Here is a 22,481-nt window from a genome sequence, read left to right as displayed (position 1 = left end):
GCTCCTAATTTGAGTGTGCTGCTTATTTCCTGTTGGGTGCCTGGATTTAGGATGTAAATTGTTGTAACCTCTCTTCTGGTGGCAGTCTGACGTTTAGAGATGGTCATGGAGTCTTGGGTACTACCCAGGGCGAAATCTAGGAGGAGGCAAACCAGGCGTCTGTCCACCCCCAGGTGCAGACCTCACCCTCACAGGGCCTGAGGGAGAGGGGCCTCCTCACTTGTCCTTAGTCGGAAAGTGGTTCTTGGACTTCCTGTGCCTGTTGTCACCTGGCCATGCTGTTCAAATGCAGATTTTATTCAGCAGGCCTGGGAGGTCTGTAAGCTCCTAGGTGATGACTGTGCTGCCACCGGTCCTCAGCCACACTTTGAGCAGCAGGGATTTTTATTGCAGTTTGGTTTGCATTGTTAAAATCCTGGAACGATCTAATCGCCACATGTCGGAGCTAACTGATTGAATTGTGGTGTGTGATGGGCACTACACAGCTTTTAATAAGTCAGTGAATCAGCTGATATTTATCGAACACCTCTAGTCAAGTGCCCAGGATACATCATTGGAAACAAATCCTTGCTGTGTAGAGCTTACATTCTAGTGTGGGAAACAGACAATCCACAGGGTAAACAGGCATGTCTTATGAAATGTTAGAAAGCAACAAGTGCTGAGGGCAGGAGAAAGCAGGGCGAGAGTGTGTCCATGTCAGGGGTGGCAGGGAGCCGCCTGCAGAGGTGGTGGGGAGAGTACCCCAAGTGCAAAGGCCTCCATAGACCCAGAGGAGCCAGTGTGATGGCCGTGCAGTGAGGGAGGAGACCCCTGGATGGGCAGAGGTGGGTGCAGGCCCCATGGGCCTTGGAGGCCACTGGGAAGACACGGGCCTTAACTCTGTGTGTGTGGGGCTCTTTGTCCCTGAGGATTTCTGCAGGGAAGTAGCAGGATCTGACTTGGACATTCACAGGGTTGCTCTGGCCACCCTCACTGAGGGAGACCAGGTGGACGTGGGGGCAGTGAGAGGCTGTCATCGTGATCTGTGGGACCAGCATGTTAGGAGTGGTGATGCTGGGAAGCGGTCAGATCCTAGAAATGTTGTGAAAGCATTGATGTTGAAAATACCATTTTTGAGCAGGGAGACATGGGTGTGGTCTGTTGAACTGGAAAAGGAGTGAACTATCTTTTAGGAACCATGTTTTGAATGTGAACAAAATGAATGATGGTGGTGGCATATGGTAATGACACTAACATGTAATGAGCATTTCTCTCTAATTAAAGGGGATTTATTTTTATTGCCCTTTTCTCTGTTTTCTAGAATGCACGTTATTTTTATAGGAAAAAGAGTCTTAGAAAAGACATTGCGTCTTTCTCTATGTAATTTTACTGCATGATCTTTATTCTGTGAAGTTTACTCATTTGCATTGGGTTTTATAGATATTAACAGGTAGTTTGTGCTTTATTATGTCTACAACATGCTTTTTTAATTTTTAATTTTTTTTTTTAGTTTTGTTTGCCTAGCCAACTAGAATGAGATCCTTTGACATTGAGGATTGCATTTTTATTTTTCCTGTATTCCAGCTTGTAACAGACACTTCCTAAGTGCTTATTGAACGAATTGTTCTAATTCTTTTAAGCAATGACTAGCCTCTTCCAGAACGGTTTTATTTTTCTAAATCTGCAGAGGGTTATTATTAGCATGCTTGAAAGACCAAAGAATGATTGTCTAATTCTTGAGCGTTCTCATTTCTTCTTCCTTATGCCCCCTGTTCCTGTTACCTTCCCCAAGCACTCTTCCTGCATGCCATCAAAGCTCTGAATTGGGGCTGCGGTCGAAGTTGGAGTGTCAGAACACACTTTTGCCCTTACTGCTATCAGCCTTCAGTCAGATAAGTAGCCTTTTTATATAAATAGTTCCCTCTTGTCTCTGTGGAGCTGGAGAAGGCGGGTCCCTTGGGTTTGTGTGTATGCTGGATGAAGCAGACAGGAGGGCTCTTCAGGGTATGGGGCCGTTTCTGGACTACACTGGGAAGCCTGGAAAAGGCCCTCCAACAAAGCCTGCCATAGATGATGCCTGGGACCCCACGTTTTTAGTTACAAATAATATACAAATAGTTACTGAGAATTAAAGTTACTTTCTTCAAGGCCATCAGAGTGGTTGGTAACTGTAATGTCCCTGAAAGACTCAGTGTCTTTAACCTCTTAAACCATGTTGAATTCCAGTAATGGGAGGCCAGGGAATGGGCAGAGGACTGATAGTGAATCTAGGGAGCACCTTTTTATCACTTTTAGGAGTGGGCTGAGCAGACTCTCTTAGGGACTGAGGGGGTTGAGTGTTTATCTCCTTCAACTCCTTTCCAAGTCATTGTCTTTAAATCTTTTTTTCTTTTCTTAAAGCTCGCTGCAGCCTTTACTTTCTGGGCTCAAGTGATCCTCTCAGTTCAGCCTCCTGTGTAGCTGGGACCACAGGCACGCACCACCATGCCTGGCTAATTTTTCTGTAGAAACGAGGACTCACTATGTTGCCCAGCCTGGTCTCAAACTCGTGGGCTCAAGCAGTCCTCCTGCCCTGGGCTTGCAGTCCTTTTTATTGACTGAGGCTAGTTTCACACTCTTGGGCTCAAGCAGTCCTCCCACCTTGGCCTCCCAAAGTGCTGGGATTACAGGCGAGAGCCACCACGCTTGGCCCTTCAATCTTTATCAGAGTTTGAGAAGGGGACTTCCATAAGCTATGTCTTAGATTGGGGAGGTAAGAGTGTGCCAGGTCTCAGGCCCACCTAACTCAGAACTATCACTCTTAGTTACTGGACAGTCTACAGATGCTAGTTCCAGTAGGTAGATCTCTGAATTCTGAAGAATTGCACCAGCGAAGCCTGAGATGTGAAACAACCACTCCAGTCGCTGTTGCCTTATGGTTGAAAATGTACGAAGAACAACATCTCGGAGGAGGCATAGCTTCCCACAGAAGCTTCAGAATTTGTAGGTTTTAGATAAAAAGTTAAAAGAGAATGGGAAAGCTAAGCACATTCGAAAATTTTTTAGCTAGGTTTGTTAAGAAATGTTGGTGTTAATCTGAATCACCCTTGTTGATGTGTATATCACATTTTACATAGTTCTAGTCATCACATCCTGGAATGTCAGCCTGGGCGGGCATGCAAGGGCCTGGTCTGATTCCCCTGTGTCCCTAGGGCCTGGCACCATGGCAGCACATAGTAGGCATTTGAGTATTTGTTGGATGCATAAATAAATTCTTGTAATAAATACAGGAGAAAGGTCTTAGGGAACTTGAAAGCCAAATTTTAATATCGATGATCTTGTAAACAAAGTATTTTTCATGTTTTAGTAACATGAAGGTCGGGATTCCACTAAGTAGGAATATGGTGTAACCTCGGGTTTCCTGGCAACTAGCCCTTTGCTGCTAGACTTGCCACAGGAAGGGAAAGAGCTTACCTAGCATTGTTCATCACTGTCTTGCTAAGGTGGAGGAAAACGAGGAACAGGGAGCTGAGAAAACAGAATAACTGTCGGAGTTTCTCTTGTCCATAGGGCACACCGTTTGGGGTGAATTGTTTTGCTTGGGGCCACCCAGTGAGTTAGTTTGGAGTTGCAAGCCTCCTTTCCTTATATAGAGTCATTGATACAATTGGGGAGTTTCCTGAGTGGATGATTAAAGCAGTTCTGTATTCATTCTTCTCTGTAAGTGCCAACACCTGGCCATGATTTCTCTGCGGTCAACTGGAGACTGACATCCATTTTCTCACACTATTTACAAGGGAAGGGAACCCTGGTTGGTGAATTCATTCTCATGGTCTTTTTGCCCGGGTCAGCAGCAAGACAGTCACCTTGCCATGGGAGGCAGCGTGTCCCCGTGTTAAACAGGCTGGGGGGAGTCTCCCCTCAGGATACAGCAGGAGTGATTGGAGTTATTCTGTTTCTCAGCCTGTCTTGCAGAACATCTGTAATCTAAGTGTCATCACAAAAATTCTTAAGCCAAGAATAAGCAGAACATTAACCAGAGAATAATTGATTGGCATCTTTCATCTAGACAACATTTTTGTAAAATGGGAGCTATTCCTGTGGAGTTTTGTCCATGTTGATGAAAACATGGATGCAGGCCGGGTGCGGTGGCTCACGCCTGCAATCCTGGCACTTTGGGAGTCCAAGGCAGGAGATTTCTTGAAGTCAGCAGTTCAAGACCAGCCTGAGCAACATAGATCCCATCTCTATTAGAAATTTTTAAAAAAATTAGCTGGACATGGTGGCGCATGCCTGTAATCCCAGCTACATGGGAGGCTGAGGTGAGAGGATGGCTTGAGTCCAGGAGCTTGAAAGCTGCAGAGAGCTATGATTGCACCACTGCATTCCAGTCTGGGTGACAGAGTGAGATCCTGTCTCTAAAAAGTTTTAAAAGACACAGTTGGAGTTTCCTCTTTGGAAGATTGCAGGGCAGAGGCCAGGGTGGTCAGTGAGCCAGGAGCTGGTGACTGGCCAGTGGGGCAGGTCTGGACAACAAGCAGCTGCCACACTGTGTGTCACTTCCATGCTCTGTGCTTTACAGCGCCGGGAACTTTTTCAACTTTTAAACTTTTTTAATTTTATTTTTTATTTTTTTGTAGCGATAGGGTTTTGCATGTCTCCTGGGCTAGTTTCAAGCGATCCTCTCGCCTCAGCCTCCCAAAGTGCTGGGATTACAGGCATGAGCCACCATGCCTGGCCTCAGCTTTAAAAAAAAAAAAAAAAAAAAGCTTTATTGAGCTATAACTCACATATCATACCATGCCCTCATTTAAAGCCTACAATTCAGTGGACTTCAGTCTATTTACAGAGCTGTGCAGCCATCACCACAGTCAATTTTAAAACATTTTCATCACCCCAGAAAGAAACCCTGCAGCCACTGCACATTTTCCTCCTGCCCCAGCCTCAGCCCCGGGCGGCCACCAGCCCACTCTCGATGCCGTGGATTTCTCTCGACGCTGTTGATTTGCCTTTTCCGAACATTTTATGTAAATGGAATCATACAGTATGTTGTCTTCTGTGACGGAATTCTTAGCATCGTTTCTTCAACGTTCATCCATGCTGTAGCGTGGCATCGTCATCCCTCTAAGCGGCCGAATAGCATTCCCTTTTGCTATACCCCGTTTTGTTTATCCGTGCCTCAGTCAGTGGCATCTAGGTTCTTTCCATCTTTTGTGTGTTATGAATGATGTTGCTATAAACATCCATGTGCGGGTTTTGGTGTGAACATGTTTTCTCTTGGGTGTATTCCTAGGAGTGGAATTGCTGAGTCAAATGGTTGCTCTATGTTTAACATTTTTTTTTTTTTTTGAGACGGAGTCTGGCTCTGTCGCCCAGGCTAGAGTGCAGTGGCGCAATCTCGGCTCACTGCAAGCTCCGCCTCCTGGGTTCACGCCATTCTCCTGCCTCAGCCTCTCCGAGTAGCTGGGACTACAGGCGCCCGCCACCACGCCCGGCTAATTTTTTGTATTTTTAGTAGAGACGGGGTTTCACCATGGTCTCGATCTCCTGACCTCGTGATCCACCCGCCTCGGCCTCCCAAAGTGCTGGGATTACAAGCGTGAGCCACCGCGCCCAGCCTATGTTTAACATTTTGATGAGCTACCCGAGTGTTTCTGAATTGGCCGCACCATTTCTGTTCCCACCAATATAAGGTCTTCGGGGTCTAACTGTGCTTGTGTTTATCTGTCCTTTGGATTCCAGCCATCCCATTTTCAATTTACCTTTCCTTGATGGTGAATGAAGTATAGCATCTTTTCATGTGCTTATGGGCCATTTGCATATCTTCTTTGGAGATATGGCTATACAGATCCTTTGCCCATTTTTTTACTTGGGTTATTTGTCTTTTATGCAGACTAGGGAATTTCTTAAGGGGACTGCTTTTGGTTATTGTGTTTCTCACTTATAAACTCACCTTTCAGTAATGAGTCACATACACCTCCACAGCTGTTTTGGTTTTCTGTTGCCGCTGTAACAAATTACCACAGGCTTAGGGACTTAAAACATTTATTTGTTAGCTCCTAGTTGCTTGGGTCAGAGGTCTGGGCACAGCGTGTCTCAGTTGGTTGCCCTGAGTGTCATGAGACTGACAAGAAGGTTCCAGCCGGACTGTGTTCCTTTTTGGAGGCTCTGGGAATGCATTGGCATCCAAGGTCATTCAGGTTGTGGCAAGGGTTCAGGTCCTTGCAGCTGTAGGACTGAGGTCCGGTTTCTTTTCTGACCTCCCTAGGCTCCTGGAGGCCTCCCTCCAGCCTTGCTTGCAGCCCCTGCATCTCAGAACCGGCAGTGAGCGGCTCACAAGGAACCTACCAGACTTTTCCACCTTCCGCATCTGCTTGTAAGGACTGGTGACTCCATCAGGCTCGCAGGGTAATCCAGAATAATTGCCCTATTTTAAGCTCAGCTGATTGGTAGCCTTAATTACCTCTGCAAAGGCCTTTCACCTAGATTCCCGATTGATGAATACCCTGGGCCGTTTTTAGAATTCTGCCCATGCCACGGACTTGTGGCCTGCCTTACCGCCTTCCAGTTACAGGGGACCACGAAAGGGTTGTGAGGCTGGTCAGAGAGAATAAGTGAAAACGGCAAGCAAAACCTGTGGGAGAGGCCAGTTTGAGTCGCCTCCCTTGTTCGTTTGTCCTTTGCTTTTTTTTTTTTTTTTTTGAGTTAGGGCCTCACTCTGTCACCCACGCTGGAGTGTAGTGGCGCGATCTCAGCTCACTGCAACCTCCACCTCCTGGGTTCGGGCGATTCTCATGCCTCAGCCACTTGAGGAGCTGGGACTACAGGGCTACGCCACCATGTCCAGATATTTTTTGTGTTTTTATTAGAGTCGGGGTTTCACCATGTTGCCCAGGCTGATCTCGAACTCCTGACCTCAGGCAATCCGCGTACATTGGCCTCCCAAAGTGCTGGGATTACAGGCATTAGCCACCGCACCAGGCTTCTTGTTCTTTATTATAAGTTGTATTTTCTTTATTACAAGCTGTAGTTTGTCTAGTCTCTAATCAGTGGTTCTCAGTTGGGGAGACTGTGCTCCCCAGGGGGACATTTGGCAGTGTCTGCAGGCGTGTTTGGTTGTGACACTGATGGGTGCTGCTGGCATCTGATGGGTGGAGATGCTGCTGACCGTCCTGCAGTGTGTGAGGCGCTCCAAAACAGAATTCCCCAGCCCCAGAGGTCAGTACTGATGTGGTAAACAAACTTTGTTCTATGTCAGATGGCCAGTTTTTTAACGGCAGAATTACACTATTATGTAAATAATTGATGTTCTTAATGATGACTCCCCCTAGAACCTACAAAACCCTGACATGCCTGTTAGCTGTGTAGAGTCATTCCGTGTTCATTGAATTAATTTTAATATGTTATAGTGAACTACAGTCCTACTTGAAACATTAAGAGCAATCTTACAGTGTTCTAGTACTTTTTCTTCTTTTTTTGTTTAGTTTCCTAACCATGAAAGCAGGTGTTCTAGTACATTTGGAACTAATAATTCATGTGTAGTGTACTTATGGAGACTTAAAAATAAAACTAAAGGAAGGGAGGGAAGAAGGAGATGATAATTAACAAAGAATTCCTTCTTCACAATTAATAGGTGACAACATTTGTCATAACTTACTTTAGATATTTCTTCTATATTCCATTCTCCTCCCTAGTCCTAATACTGGAACCAAACTTCTTGGACCAGAATCCTGAGTGACCTTGGATCAGCTGCATTCATTCATTTGTTCCACAAACATCTGAGTGCCAGGTGCTGTTTTCAGCATTGGGAATAACAGCAGTGGCCAAAAGTCAGACAGAGTCCATGTTGTCTGCGTAATGGACAGGTTAGGGACAAATAATGAGTAAGTGAAGAAATATATAATGTCTCCACAGAGAGAGCTGAGAGGCTGGTGTGGGCAGAGCAGAGTGAGTGAGGGCGAGAGAGCAGGTGGACATGGGGTGGCCAGGGTAAGGGAGGATATACAGTCTTGCAGGCTGTGTAAGGATTCTCATTTAAAGTGGAGTATGGGCCGGGTGTGGTGGCTCATGCCTGTAATCCCAGCACTTTGGGAGGCCGAGGCAGTGGGGGGGATCACCTGAAGTCAGGAGTTCGAGACCAGCCTGGCCAATGTGGTGAAACCCCGTCTCTACTAAAAAATACAAAAAATGAGCTGGGCATGGTGGCGCGTGCCTGTAATTTCAGCTGTCATAAGGAGGCTGAGGCAGGAGAATCGCTTGAACCCTGGAGGTGGAGGTTGCAGTAAGCCGAGGTCACACCATTGCGCTCCAGCCTGGGCAATAGAGCGAGACTCTGTCTCAAAAATAAATAAAAATAAAGTGGAGTATGATGGGAAGCCATTGGAAAGTTTAAGTAGAGAGTTGAACTGACCCAACTGTGTTTTTAAAAGGGTCATTGTGTGCTGAGTGGGGAGTGTAGACCTCCTCCAGGGGTAGGAGGTGGAAGTGGGCAAGAAAGAGAGCAGGGGCATCAGTGAAGAGTGGCAGAGACCCAGACTGACTCGGTGGGAGCAGAGGAGGCGGTAAGAAGTCGCCGGAGTGCATTGCACATTCTTGATCATTTCTCTAGCCAGAGTTTTCTCATCTGTGAAATGGGGACAGTAATCATGGCTGTCTCCTGGCTGCTCTTAAGAATTGAATGAGTTAATGTGTGCTAGACTTGTGCCTGGACAGAGTAGTTGTTCAGTGAATGTTAGCTTCAATATCATTCTCACTGTCACTGCTGCTACTGCCCTTCCCACCGAGGAAACCCTGGCATGAGCTGGACATTTATTCGTTTCATGTTCTTTATGTGTTTTGAGTCCATAATCAATATGTATTTTACTTGTTTTTAAGAATTTATAGAAATGGCATTATTTTGAATATATCATTTAAAAAATGGATTTGCTAGGCTGGGAACAGTGGCTCATGCCTGTAATCCCAGCACTTTGGGAGGCCAAGACAGGTGGATCACCTGAGGTCAGGAGATCGAGACCAGCCTGGTCAACATGGTGAAACCCGTCTCTACTAAAAAATACAAAAATTAGCTGGGCATAGTGGCAGGCACCTGTAATCCCAGCTACTCGGGAGGCTGAGGCAGGAGAATCGCTTGAACTAGGGAGGTGGCAGTTGCAGTGAGCCAAGACCGTGCCATTGCACTCCAGCCTGGGCGGCGAGATCAAGACTATCTCAAAAAAAAAAAAAGGATTTGCTGGCAACACATGTGCGTGCTGTCTATGTGGGTGCATGAAGATCTAGTTTACTTCTTTCCACCATCACATTACTTACCGTAATTGCTGATCCGTTCCCTGCGAATGCGTATTCAGGTTGTTTACCGTTTTCCCTGCGATCAACAGTGCTACACTGTGTGTCCGTGTCCACGCCTCTGCGCGGCGGCCAGGGTCTCTCCGGGATGTGTACTTAGACGCAGAGTTGCTGGGTCAGTTCCACGCAGGCCCAGCTTTGCCAGGGGCTGTCAACTGTTGCTTCTCATGGAAAGTCTCAGCAAGACTATTAAATGAACTCAAAAACTATCTCCCTTATTTTCAGATGAATGAAAAATTCAGTGTTTGTGTAGATAGAGAGGAGCAGAGGCGTGATGGGAAATGTCTCTGGGATTGGACGTCATCCGGTGTGCTAAGAGACAGACGGGACTGTTGTGAGGAAGGAGCTTGTGCTCACAGATTTGTAGAAACGGGAGGCACAGCACACGGGGCCACACGGGGAGCACCAGGCTCCGGGGAGCATCAGGCTGGGTCAGGAGGCAGAGGGAGGGGGACCTGTGGGCAAGAGCCTCAATTGTGGTTTCTGAAAAGAAATGGGCAAGGCGGCATCCACGGTTTAGGATTGGCTGGTTTGAGTAATTTCCCCAGCCTCTGTGCTATCAGAGTGGTCCCTGGTTGTCCAGTGCTTGGCCCTGGGGTGGTTGGCAGAGGCATATGGTTACCTGCAGTGTAGAGCCTGGGCCCCCAGTATAGCCCTGCACTCCAACCTGCGCTGAGTCATCTCTCCTACGCGTTCCAGCCTCCCTCATGTTTTCTTTAGTGTTTCAAGAATGCGAAGCTCAGGGCCTTCGCGCGCGTGAGATTCCTTCCACCAGGAAAGCTCCTCCTGCCCCTGCTGCGCAGCCGGCCCCTCCTTAAGGTCAGTGTAAATGCCGCCTCCTGAGCCGCCTTCCCCAACAGCCCTCACTTAAGCAGCCTCCTTGATTGTAGGTCCGCTGACTGGCTTCCTCCTTGAGAGCACACTCACAGTGCCGGACCCCAGGCACCTCGCCGATGTTCCTGTCCACTTGCTTTTTGTATTGCTCCTTCCCCAGTGAGCTTGGAAGCCCCATGTGGGCAAGGCCGTGTCTGGTTCTCTGTTGTGTCCTCGGAGGCTGCCACAGTGGCGGGCGCTTGGTGGCTTTGACAGGAGACTGGATTGGGTGGAAGGCGCGAGATTAGACCTGGATACAGTGACGTCTTTGTCATCCATGCCAAGTGCAGAGCGCCTACTGTATTGTAGGCATTAGAAATGAAACGGAGAGTGTGTCCCAGGCCATGCCTAGCAAGGATGCCTGGCAGTCGTGTGAGTGCTGTGGAGGGGAGCAGTGCACGCCCGGTGCTGTCGGGAGCACAGGAAGGGTGCTTGGGAGCAGTGCGGGGCAGGTCAGGGAACCCTTTCTAGGATCTGTGTTGGACAGGCTGATAAACTTCTGAGGAAGGCCGTTATATGCAAGGAGTTCACATCTGGACGGTGACTGGCCCAGCCTTTTAGAGCTCCTTCCAGCTCTGAGATTCTATGCCACGAAAAAAAAAAAAAGGCAGGAAAAGGAAATAAGGAATTTTTTGGTGGGGGTTGTGGCTTTAAATAGGATGGTCCAGTAAGACCACACTGAGAAGGCCTTCCGAGTAAAGACTTGATGGGTGCAAAAGAAATTTCCTCAAAGTCTTGGTTTGTGTCTTTGATTTTATTTGTGAGCTTGGAGAAGCTTGAGAAGGGCTTTATTCCGATGTCTTTAATTGTCTTTAATTGAGATTATAGGAATTCTTAAATGTTGACTTGCAGGGTTCAGGAAGCACACCCTGGGTCCAGGGTGAGTCTTACTCAGTTCAACTCCTCGGCCACAGATCTCCCTGATCTCAGTCAGGATTCTCCAAAGAAGCACAGCCAACAGGATACATAGATGTATAAAAGGAGATTTATGATGGAGAATTTCACTCACGTGATTCTGGGGGCTGAGAAGTCCCACGTTCTGTGTGGCAAGCCAGAGACCCAGGGAAGCCTGAGGCGTGATTCAAACTCAGCTCAGGTCCAAAGGCCTGAGAACCAGGGCAGCCGATGGTGGACATCCAGTCCCGGGGCAAGAGAGGATGAGATGTCCCAGCTCCAGCGGCGAGGCAGGAAATGAGGGGTGAACTCCTCCTCCCTCTGCTGTCTGTTCTATTCAGGGTCTTGAGGGATTGGAAGGTGCCCAGCCACTTGGGGAGGGCAGTCCACCTTCCTGAACCCACTGTCCTAATCCTAATGTCATCTCGAGCACCCTCACAGACACGCCCAGGAACAGTGTTGCATCAGGCACCCTGTGGCCCGGTTAAGTGAAATTAACATCACAATCTCTGTGGTCCACACCTTCTGGACAAGGGATCTTTGCGATAGGCAGACTTAGGCGTGGCCCCAGATTCCCAGATCTCCTAATGAATGCGCTGTTTCCTGCTCCTCCAGCTGCTCTCTGACAGCTCACATGGGGCGATCGCCTCCATTTGCATCTTCATTTCCTTCACAGATTGGTCTGCTCACCATCCAGCATGTTTGTTTGTTTTTTCCCACCTGAGAGCTCTCCCGGAATGACTGTCACTTTGTCCCCAGCCTCTCCCTCTGGAGGTATAGCAGATATTGTGGTGGCTTCCTGCAAGGAGCGCTGTGCTGGCGTCACTCAGTGATGTCCCCTTATGCAAGCTACACTGACTGGGAACTTCTGTTCCCCCTGGGGAAGGGGAGGTAGGAGGAGACTCTCCTGGATGCCCCTTAATACCCAGTGAAATTGGTACTATGGGCATGGATTCATCTATTTCTTAAAATAATTTAAATGAAAACATGACTGTGGAGAAAGCCAGTTTCCTCAAAGCTCATAAATATTTATAGTTTGAAACTTTGTTTCTTCTTAGAGCTTGAAAATATAAACTGTAACCTCTTGTTATAGAAGGGGAAGCAATTACCTTTTAAAGGTTGCTGGATACTTTGGGAGGCCAGGTAGGAGGATCGCTTGAGGCCAGGAGTTCAAGACCAGCCTGGGCAGCATAACAAGACCGTGTGTCTACAAATAAAATTAGCTGGATATGGTGGTGAATGCCGGTAGCTCCCAGCTACTCAGGAGACTGAGCCTGGGAGTTTGAGGCTGCAGTGAGCCATGATCGCACCACAGCACTGCAGCCTGGACGACAGAGCGAGACTCTGTCTCTAAACATAAAAATTTTTTTTAAAGTTTAAAAAGTAAAGGTCACTGGATTCTTTTGATTTTATATATGTGTTTATCCTTTATCCTTAAACCTAACAAAAAAGGGGCCAAATAACTGTGCTTTGTTTACCAACTTTCTTATTAGAGGTAGGGGTTCCTAGGCATCTAGACAGATGCTGAGTTTGGTAAATGTAATGTCTATGCCTTCATGTGGCCCTGGTGAAGCACCATCGTAGAAAGTGGCTGTGACTGACAGGAGCACAAAGCCCTTGATTTTATTTTATTTTATTTTTGTTTGTTTATTTTTGAGATGGAGTTTCACTCTTGTTGCCCAGGCTGGAATGCAGTGGCACAATCTTGGCTCACTGCAACCTTTGCCTCCCGGGTTTAAGTGATTCTCCCACCTCAGCCTCCTGAGTAGCTGGGATTACAGGCGCATGCCACCACACCCAGCTAATTTTGTATTTTTAGTAGAGACAGGGTTTTATCATGTTGGTCAGGGTGGTCTCAAACTCCTGACCTCAAGTGGTCCACCCTCCTCGGCCTCCCAAGGTGCCGGGATTACAGGCGTGAGCCACTGCACCCAGCCTACAAAGCCTCTGATTTTAGCAAAGCACCAAGGCCTAAGGACTCTGCCCTTGTCTTAGCAGCTTTAGAAGAAAAAGCAAGCCAAGAAAAACATTGAGTTATTTACCATAATTCTGAAGAAAAGCAAATGTGAGTCCTTAAGGGAGGAATTCTTACTTTCTTGAAACAGATTTGTTTTTTTTCATGGAATTAGTAACACAGGGACTTACTCGCCCAGTTTTAAGGTCTTTGATGAGGAGTTGCCTGAAACGCAAGTTCTCTTGAGGGTTTTTTCAGGTTTTTGGAGAGGAGTCGCCTGAAACGCGGGTTCTCTTGAGTACTTACAGCCCCTTCCCCCTGCCCCTGGGAAAGTTGTGGTGCTGCCTCTCTAGGGAAACAAATAAGCGCTGCTCTGTGCGTGAAAAAAAAAACAGATTTCCTTTCGTTTTATAAGATGGACGGGACATGGGACTTTTCACTTGGCTCTTAAGGGAGGGGCTTTTTGAGAAGTAGACACTAGTGTCCTGCGTGGCCTGCCGGACTGTCTTTTCAGCTGTCAGCAGAACCCTTCTGAAGGGAGCACCAGTTTCAGCAGTGTCCATGCTGCAGGGAAGACGTGGCGACAACAGAGACCAGCACAGCTGTGGGTGAAACTGGGCAGCAGCCCTTGGGCAGCATTGGCGGCTAGGGTTTAACCAGAGCCTGTCAAGGGAAGCCCTTCTGGTTTTGCAATCCTTCTTTACAACCTTATGAAATCTGTGCCGTGTGCTTTCAGGTAAATGGATTTCACTTTGAGGTCCCTTCTCAAATGATTTTTTAAGAAGTCTATATAGTTGACAAAAATTTGATAAAAGTTAATTCATTGGTCATGACATAAAGTTATCTGAGTAAGAAGCAGCAGCACACTTACTCTCCTGTACCTCTGGAACATGTGAGCACTCTCATTGTCCTGGGCTTTCTCTGCCAAGGCTGAGAAACTAGAGTTCTGGCAGCCTTGTCGCTCCTTTGTCTTCCGTGTGAGCCACGGTGACATCAGCCAGGTAACCCCGCTTGCAGCACAGTCGCTGTGCTCTGGGCATCGGTGGAGCGGGCAGCTCTGGTTGTGCACAGAGGGCCAGGTGTAGATGTCGTGCAGAGAAGTCAGCCCCACCCAGGTTAGGCTGAGCCATCCTCCGTGAACCTGAAATGGTTCCCTGGAGCCCACCTGTGCCCAGCCTGGGGGCTCTGGGCCAGGGTTCCTTGTAGTCTGTATTTTCTTTCCAATTCTGATCTCCTTTTTGCTGTTGGGAGATGAAATCCCCTCACTTGATGACTCAGGAAGCATCTGTTTCTTCTGATTCTTGGGACTTGCCATCTCCAAAGGCTGAGCTGCAGGCCTGGGTGTCCCTGTTGAATGAGAGCACTCCAGGGCCTCCTTTCACATCGTTTCTCATTGTCTTTTTTTTTTTTTTAAAGACAGTTTCACTCTTGTTACCCAGGCTGGAATGCAATGGCGTAATCATGGCTCACAGCAACCTTCGCCTCCTGGGTTCAAGTGATTCTCTTTCCTCAGCCTCCCAAGTAGCTGGGATCACAGGCACCTGCCACCATGCTCATACTCGCCTAATTTTTGTGTTTTTAGCAGAGATAGGGCTTCAACATGTTGGCCAGGCTGGTCTCGACCTCAGGGGATCTGCCCACCTCAGCCTCCCAAAGTGCTAGGATTATAGACGTGTGCCACTGTGCCCGGACTTTTCTCATTATCTTGCCAGTGACCATGGGGTCCGTCATTTGGAATCCAACTTTAAAAAAAAATATTATTAACAAACCCCAAGGAGTAAGTTCCTTCTAAAGGCTGTAGCATGGTTTTTGTTAGCAGTATTACTAATATTGTTATTATACTCATTTGCAGTGCTATGGTCTGAATGTGTCCATCTCAAAATTCCTATGTTGAAATCCTAACCCACAAGGTGCTGGTGTTAAGGGGTGGGGCCTTTGGGGAGTGATGAGGTCACAAGGACAGAGCCCTCATGAATGTGATTAGTGTCCTTATAAAAGGGACCTTAATGAGCTTGTATACCCCTTCCACCATCTGAGGACACAGTGAGAAATCACCGTCTAGGAGCCAGAAAGTGGGCCCTCACCAGACACCAGTCTCCATCTTAGACTCCCAGCCTCCAGAACTGTGAGAAAGAAATCTCTGCTGTTCAAGCCACCCGCCTGTGAGGTTTTGTTATAGCAGCCCAGACTAACACATGCAGCGAACCTGAAACATTCAGCTGCGTACTTCATAAGCGATCCTCTCCCCTCCTGGGGTTGAGCCTTTTCTAATGTCAAACCATTTCCCTCTAAGAAGGTGATTGTGATGATACTAGAAGACTGTTCCGAATTCAGAATGCTTTTAAAGGAGTATCTGTATTGTATTAATCCTAGAAATTTTTACTATGAATTTATTGCTAAGTACTATTTACATAGAATTTATTACAAAGTAATATTTATTACTAACAATACTTACGTAATTTTACTATGAATTTATTACTAAGTAATTATATTTACATAAATATTTACATATTTACAGATGTGTGAAAATTGCTTCTTCTATTAAACGCTATCAGTCACTTGCAGTTTTAATTTACCCACCACAGTAAATTAAGCTGTTGTCTTTTTGGTTGATCTTTTCCTGTCAATAGGCTTTTTCATTTTTATTTTACTGTTCCTTGGGGAGCAGGGCTACCCCAAAGGCGGTGTACCCAGAGTAGCCGGCTTTTTAATTTTGTCTTTGACATACGAAAAGGAGGTAGTTTTAAGAGGAATTTTCAGATCCATCGTACAACTAATTTTTTTTTCAAATAAAGTATGGGCCAATATTTATTAACGTCAATAATAAGTCATCATAGGGTGGAATTTCCAATGAAAAATACATTGAAACGCTAATGAGGTTTGGTTTGTGTATTTTTTATCAACTTTGGTATAAGACAGATCTAATTAATATCTAATATAAAACACTTGTTACTTCAGTGTTCCTCACTGCAGATAATGAGGTAGGACTGCTGCCCTTACTTTGCGGATGGGGAGCCTGGGGTCCCTTAGTTCATCCTGCCAACAGGTGGAGCCTCTGCTCTGTGCCAGCCCTGGGGACACGGGTGTGAACAGAGCAGAGCCCTGTCCTTGGGAGGCTTGTGCTCGGTCGGGAGAGAATCGTACAGGAGATGCTGAGTGGACTCTGAAGGCGGGTAGCCAGCCGGAAGTGGTCAAGGAAGTAAAGCGAGGATGGAGCGTGGGAAGGATGGGCCTGGGTTGCAGTTTTGGATAAGATGGCCAAGGGCAGGCCACCCTGAGAAGCTCCCCTGCCCCAGTCCTCACTGAGCATTGAGGAAGTGAGCCGTGAGGCTATGCGGGGTAAAGGGTTTCAGTTGTCAGGAACCAGAAGTGCAAAGGCCTGAGGCAGAAGTGAGGATGTGCCTCTTTGAGGACCTGGGTTTTTGCTATGAATGAGACAGGGGCCTTGTAAGGTTTTGAACAAAGTGGGTGATAAGAGCTGACCTAGGCTTAGCAGGCTGACTTGACCGCTGGTTTTGACAGTAGACTGAAGGGGACAAATGTGGACACAAAGCAGCCAATTAGAAGACTTGCCATAATCCAGGTGAGAGATGGTGGTGGCCGGACCCAAGTGAGAGCCATGGGAGCAGCAGGAAGTAGGGAAATTCTAGCTGTCTCTGGAAGGTAGAACCACAGCATTGGCTGACAGGCTGGGCCAGACCTCGGGATGGTGCATCTCCCCCAGCTGCAGGCCACTGCTGCTCTGTGGGGAGTGAGGTCTTCCTGTGTGGCCCAGGTCCCTCTCCATCCATCCAAATTCAGGCCCACAGGATGGTCCAGGGTAACCCACAGCACCTGGGCACTCTCCTACTACAGCCAGTGGCCAGCCCGCGGGGACAGACAGGCTCCAAGGCCATAGTCGGCTCAGCCCCCACCCTTGCTGATCTGCAGAAGGTGCAGAAGCAGCTTTTCCAGGCAGCATGGTAGCAGGGCCTGGGTAAGCCAGCTCTGGCTTAACCCAAGTGCAGGCCGTAAGCACTGAAGGCACTGCTCGTGATGGTCACTGTTTATAGGAGGGAGTTGGGTATGTGTGAGAAGGAAACATGTTCACAGATTCCCGAAATAGATATTGAAAATTGCAGAGGCCAACTCTGTAATTGCAAATGAAGCATAAATTAAGATGTTCCTTTTAGTTGTCTAAACAGTTACCCATCCAGTCCATAGAAGAGAAGATGGATGCCTGCAGAGCAGGACTTCATTAAGCAGCAGCCTGACTCCTAAGTGGAGGAAGCACCCCAAATGATCATAGAGCTTGTGGTACTTTCACCTAATAATTCATCGTAGCTCCTCCATGGGGCACAGAGCAGTTTCTGCATGAACAAGTTTTTCATGAGCTCAGTGGCTGCTCTTCGGTTGTGTGTGTGCCTAAGACTGGCCCCTTAATTTGAAACGCTGCAGCGTCTTGTTTAGTGAGGCAGCCTGATGCTGATATTTAATTTATTGCCATGTCCAAGTGCATTTTTGGTGCTGTTTATGTTACCATTGAGTTTATTTTCTGCATTAGTAATTTACTACTTAAATTAACGTCTTCCAGCTTTTTCCCATTTGGTCTTATCGCAAGTTTGAACTTTCCTCCAGATAGTTTTAAAGGCAAGGGATGAAAACAGTGAGCAAGCTGCTGTGTTATCCTGGCTATTTTTTTTTTTTTCTGTCTCTCATACCTTATTTTAATGCTCATTAATTCAAAGAGATTTCTGTTTATGGAGACAGTAATTAATAGTAAATCTCCCATCAAATTCAAGGCTCTCTTGATTTTGAAACTTCTAAGAACTCAGGCTAAATGTTTTAAATTGTTATTTATACCTTCATGAAACATTTTCTTGGAAGTGTTGACTAAGCCTAGTTTTCTTACTGCGAACAAGAGACTAGAAATTCAAACATGCTTGTGAAATTTAAGCATTTTTGTTACTAATTGGTACTTTATTATTTTATCTATTATTGTATTATAATGGGACTTAGAGGAAAATAAAGTATAAAAATCAGTATAAAAGCTTATTTGAAGTATAGAAGCCAAATGTCTTCCATTTTTTCTAATTTTCAGTTGTCAGTATACATACACTAAATTTTCCTCATTTTCAGTTGCTAGTTATCCTGATTTCTCTTTGAGCTGTGGTTTGAGGATGTGACTGCTTAGATATTATTGGAAGACAATTTTCGTGAAGCAAATAGATCAACTAAAAAACAACTTGGGGGAAAATAAAGGAAAATTAAAAGTTATTAAACATAAATGTGTAAATTGGCACAACCTTTCTGGAAAACAGTTTAGTAATATTTATCAAAACCTCAAAAATGTGTATACTTTTTTGACCCAGCAGTTTTATAATTCAACATCTAGGAATTTGTCACAAGAAAATAGCCATATATGTGAAAATAGGGATGTATCAAGGAGTTCCTTGCGTCGTTGTTTATTCTTTCCATACACTGGAAAGAATTCCGATGTCCAGCCATAGGGGTTACCTGAATCTTAGCATGTCCCACATGTCGGACTATTCTGCAGCCATTACAGATCTTGAAATCTTGAATGACATAGGAAAGTGTTTACGATACATTGCTAGAAAAATTTTAAAGTGTTACAAAATGTTCTGTAAAGAATAAGACAGATAGCATTCCTAGATGTTAATAAGTTATTTCTAGGTAGTGATATTTTTAAGGATATAATTTTCTTCTTTATGCATTTCTATATTTCCTCTCTTTTTTGCACTAAAAATACACTTTTATAATCAGAAAGAGACAAGGTCTTTTTTCTTTCTTTTTTTTTTTTGAGACAGAGTCTTGCTCTATCTCCCAGGCTGGAGTGCTGCAGTGGTGCAATCTCAGCTCACTGCAACCTCTGCCTCCCGAGTAGCTGGGATTACAGGCACCTGCCACCATGTGCCCACACCCAACTAATTTTTGTGTTTTTAGTAGAGATAGGGTTTCACCATGTTGGCCAGGCTGGTCTCGAACTCCTGACCTCAGGTGATCTGCCCGCCTTGGCTTCCCAGAGTGCTGGGATTACAGACGTGAGCCACTGCCCCCGACCAAGACAAATTCTTTTAGATATGTTATCCTACAGCAATGCTGTCCAATAGCAAATATAATGTGAGCCACAAATGTAAGGCACGTGTGTACTTCAGATTTTCTAGTAGCCACATTAAGGAGAAAGAACGAAAGAAAAATGATTTTAATAATAGATTTTATTGAATCCAGTGTATCCAATTACAATTGTAATATGTAATCAGTATAAACAAAAGAAGTTTACATGTTCTTTTTGTACTCTTTGTGATCCAGTATGTATTTATAATACCTCTCAGTTCAGCTGGGCTGCATGTCCACTGCTCGGTGGCCCTCGTGGCTGGGACAGAGCCACCATTAGATGGTCTCTTGCTGGGCTGCCGAGATAGTGTAGATGAGTGAGTGTTTTCAGTGTCTGGAAGAGATTACACTCAAGTAGTGTCTGAGTTCACAAAATGTCTTCTAATGTAGCCAGGCTTAACAGCATATCCCATACTTCCAGATTTTAATTACTATTTTTAAAAAACGTTCTAGAGAATATCAGAAGTGTTGGATCCTCAGAGGTCAGCTCAGCTCTGGCTCTAGTCTCCGTGCCTGCTGTAAGCTGCGTGAGAGCAGGCGGCAGCCCAGACATCTTCTGCCTCCTGCCTGTTTCTCTGCTCCCTTATCTATCTCTCCAGATACTCTCATAGCAGCATGGAACAGAGCTGAAAAATCTCTAGCTTGAGCCCACGCAGTCAAGGCTGCAATCAGCTTTGATCGCGCCACTGCACTCTAGCCTGGGGGACACAGTGCGACCCTATCTCTACAAAAAAAAAGAAAATCTCTAGCTTAAACGAAATTGGTCAGGCTTGATAGCTGTGTGATTTTGAGCTTCCGCTTTCTCATTTGTAAAATGGGCGTAATGCTTTTCTTCGCGGAGTTAGTTATAAAGACTAAATGAGCTAATGGACAGTGAGTACTTAACAGTGTCGTTCACATGGCAGGCGCCTAGTCCCATGAACGATGCAGATTGTTATGGTCTCTCTCAAGCAGCCTTTTGGTTGATAGACTGGCATGAATTTTATGCATGTCTGCATCTGCTCATTTATTTGGCACCTTGGTCAGTATTTAAAGGCTTTGTGGAAAGGCTCTGGGCCTTTATTTACCACAGTGTGCTGAGGCTCCAGCTTGATCAGGTTGGATCAGGAGGAGGGTTCTAAAGAACACTGCCTGGGGGTGCCACCACCACCATGCACTGCACACATCATGTTTGATAATCAAAAGCAGCCTTTCTAAAATGAACATTAGCTGCGTATCCTCTTCAATGTCTTTTTTTTTTTTTTTAATTTATTTTAATAGAGACAGGGTCTCCGTAAGTTGTCCAGGCTGGTCTCCAACTCCTGGGCTCAAGGGATCCTCCCACCTCGGCCTCCCAAAGTGCTAGGATTACAGGCGTAAGCCATCACGCCCAGCTCTCTTCAACGTCTTTAGTGGTAGAAAATGTTGAGTGGTAGCTCTGTGATTCCCAGACCTCACCAGGCAATCCAAGATGGCCCAACGAATGGGCCAAGAATATGTTTAATGAAAACCAACCTAGTGACACTGCCCCCAAAGGACAAAGATTTCACCATTTTCTCACACCTCCTCACACAGTTTCTTTGCACTCTTAATCAGTTTTTCACAAAACCCAACTTGTTACTGTTTGGACTTTTGATACTCAGCCCAGTCCTATTGGCTTTGAAGTGGTGGGACCAAGGAAAGCCAGCCTTGTAGCAGGCTCATCTACAAGAGTCCGGCCCAGTAGCACTCAGACCATAGTCCAGAGGAACCCAGTGTACGTACGTGCGTGTGTGTTTATGGGTTTACGGGTTTACGCATACCCACACACCCGTCTATATATAGCTGTCTCTCCTAAAACAAATTCTGGGGAAACACTTACCTTTATTATTTGCAGTCTATTTAGTTAGTTACCAGTATATTCTTTTCCTTTTTTAAAATGCCTACTAAATTATTTCACAATGCAGATCCTGACTTGAATTTCAAAAACACTGAATTAGCACATGAAGCTGTTACCTGTTGATAGTGTGTGCAAGCTTTTCCCCCTTAGAATGATACTTTGTGTGTTCTCAAGTTTTGCTGATATTTTCTGTACTTAACAAGACGATTTTGTTCCCCCTTGTACTAGTGTTTGTCGTGTAGTGAAATTTTTAGTGAAGGGAGATTCCGAGGCTTATCCTGACCCCTGGAAGAACAGGAGAGGAAGAAGTTGGTCTGCCCATGGCCATGGCTGGCGGGTGGGGGTGGGGGAGATGATTCCAGAAGTTTCCAGCCTGCTGGCTTTTGAGTTTTGAAATGGAGCCTGGATTTTCACTTTCCAGTTCAGGAGATCTGGGGAAATCTGGATTGGTTTGGAGTTGTTTTTTTGTCTGTTTTGTTTTGGTTTTTTTTGGACTTTCAGGAAAACCTTTTCAAGGCAGCTGAAAAAAGCTAATGATGATAGTTTGCTTCTCCTATGCCCTTCCTAAACCCAGAGTTTTCTCTGCAGTTCCATCTCCTCTTGAGAAGCTTAGCTTGGATTTCCCACTGTCCAACTGAACTAAATTTGTTGAAAACCTACTTAAAGTCAACCCTTCCAAGCCATCCCCTCCTGCGGACCTGACTTGGGAGAACTGGTGGGTATTGTGCTTAACACAACAGGGCCCTCACTGCTCTCCCTGCTCTGCAGGTTTGGTGAATTCCAGTTTTGGATCTCTCCATCTTTTGTTGAGAGCACTTGGGGGTTCCTGATCACTCTCCTGCTTTAGCTGCTCCTTGCCTGCCTCCCATCCCACCCACCACAGGACCTGCAGGCAGCCTCAGACCTTGCCATTCTCCTTTTCCAAAGCCTTCCATCGTCCCGTTTCTTACACAGACTTCTTAGCTCTCCACAGCCTGTCTGTGAGCGAGACCTCACCAGCGGTGGCAATTCTGGCTGTCCTCCGATGGTCCTGTGCTTCCGGTTATGGGGCTGGCCTCTGTACTCTGCATCTGAGGTTGTCGCTTATCTGCTTGTGCTCTGTCTTGCTGCTGCGCTTGTTTTGAAAGTTCTCCCAGAGCAGGAGCCAAGTTTACTGCCTTTTGGGTTTTTCCCCATTCGTTACCCACCACTTTTCTCTGCGTGAGGTGAGCCTTCGGTATAGTTACTGGCAGAGCCAAGAGGGGGCTTTCTTAGAGAAATAATAGGCCTGATCCAGTACAACAGTGCATTTGTTCCAGAAGGCAAATGTGCGGAGTTATGGTGGGGCCAGGGCTGTGCTGTGAAATGGCAGAGGCTCTGATGGCTGGTTTGATGGCTTACTGCCTCCCTTCGTCAGTTTCTCTCGCTGACCTTTACACTAAAAGGTATCCTGCACTTCAGTTTTCAAGAGGAACTAAGAGGTGCTGTCTTTGCTGGCTGGATTCATCA

The 22,481-nt window shown here is 46.2% G+C and overlaps 1 protein-coding gene across 2 annotated transcripts in view; it reads left to right on the top strand.

Annotated features, from left to right (window-relative positions):
* Positions 1 to 22,481, top strand: part of GNA12 (G protein subunit alpha 12) — a 100,207-nt gene that overhangs the window by 7,042 nt on the left and 70,684 nt on the right. Inside the window, exon 1 of one of the 2 annotated variants that reach the window (XM_058442256.1) lies at positions 15,299 to 15,317. The exons of the other annotated variant lie outside the window; for it this stretch is intronic. The gene's annotated coding sequence lies outside the window, so the exon portion shown is untranslated. Of the gene's footprint in view, positions 1 to 15,298; positions 15,318 to 22,481 lie in introns of those variants that run through there. 2 annotated transcript variants of the gene reach the window in all.

The sequence above is a fragment of the Hylobates moloch genome, unplaced genomic scaffold, assembly GCF_009828535.3.
Source record: "Hylobates moloch isolate HMO894 unplaced genomic scaffold, HMol_V3 SCAFFOLD_1, whole genome shotgun sequence".
In the NCBI taxonomy this organism is placed as follows: domain Eukaryota; kingdom Metazoa; phylum Chordata; class Mammalia; order Primates; family Hylobatidae; genus Hylobates; species Hylobates moloch.
The sequence above is the reverse complement of the archived record's forward strand: the minus strand, read 5'-3'. Positions and strand labels throughout refer to the sequence as shown.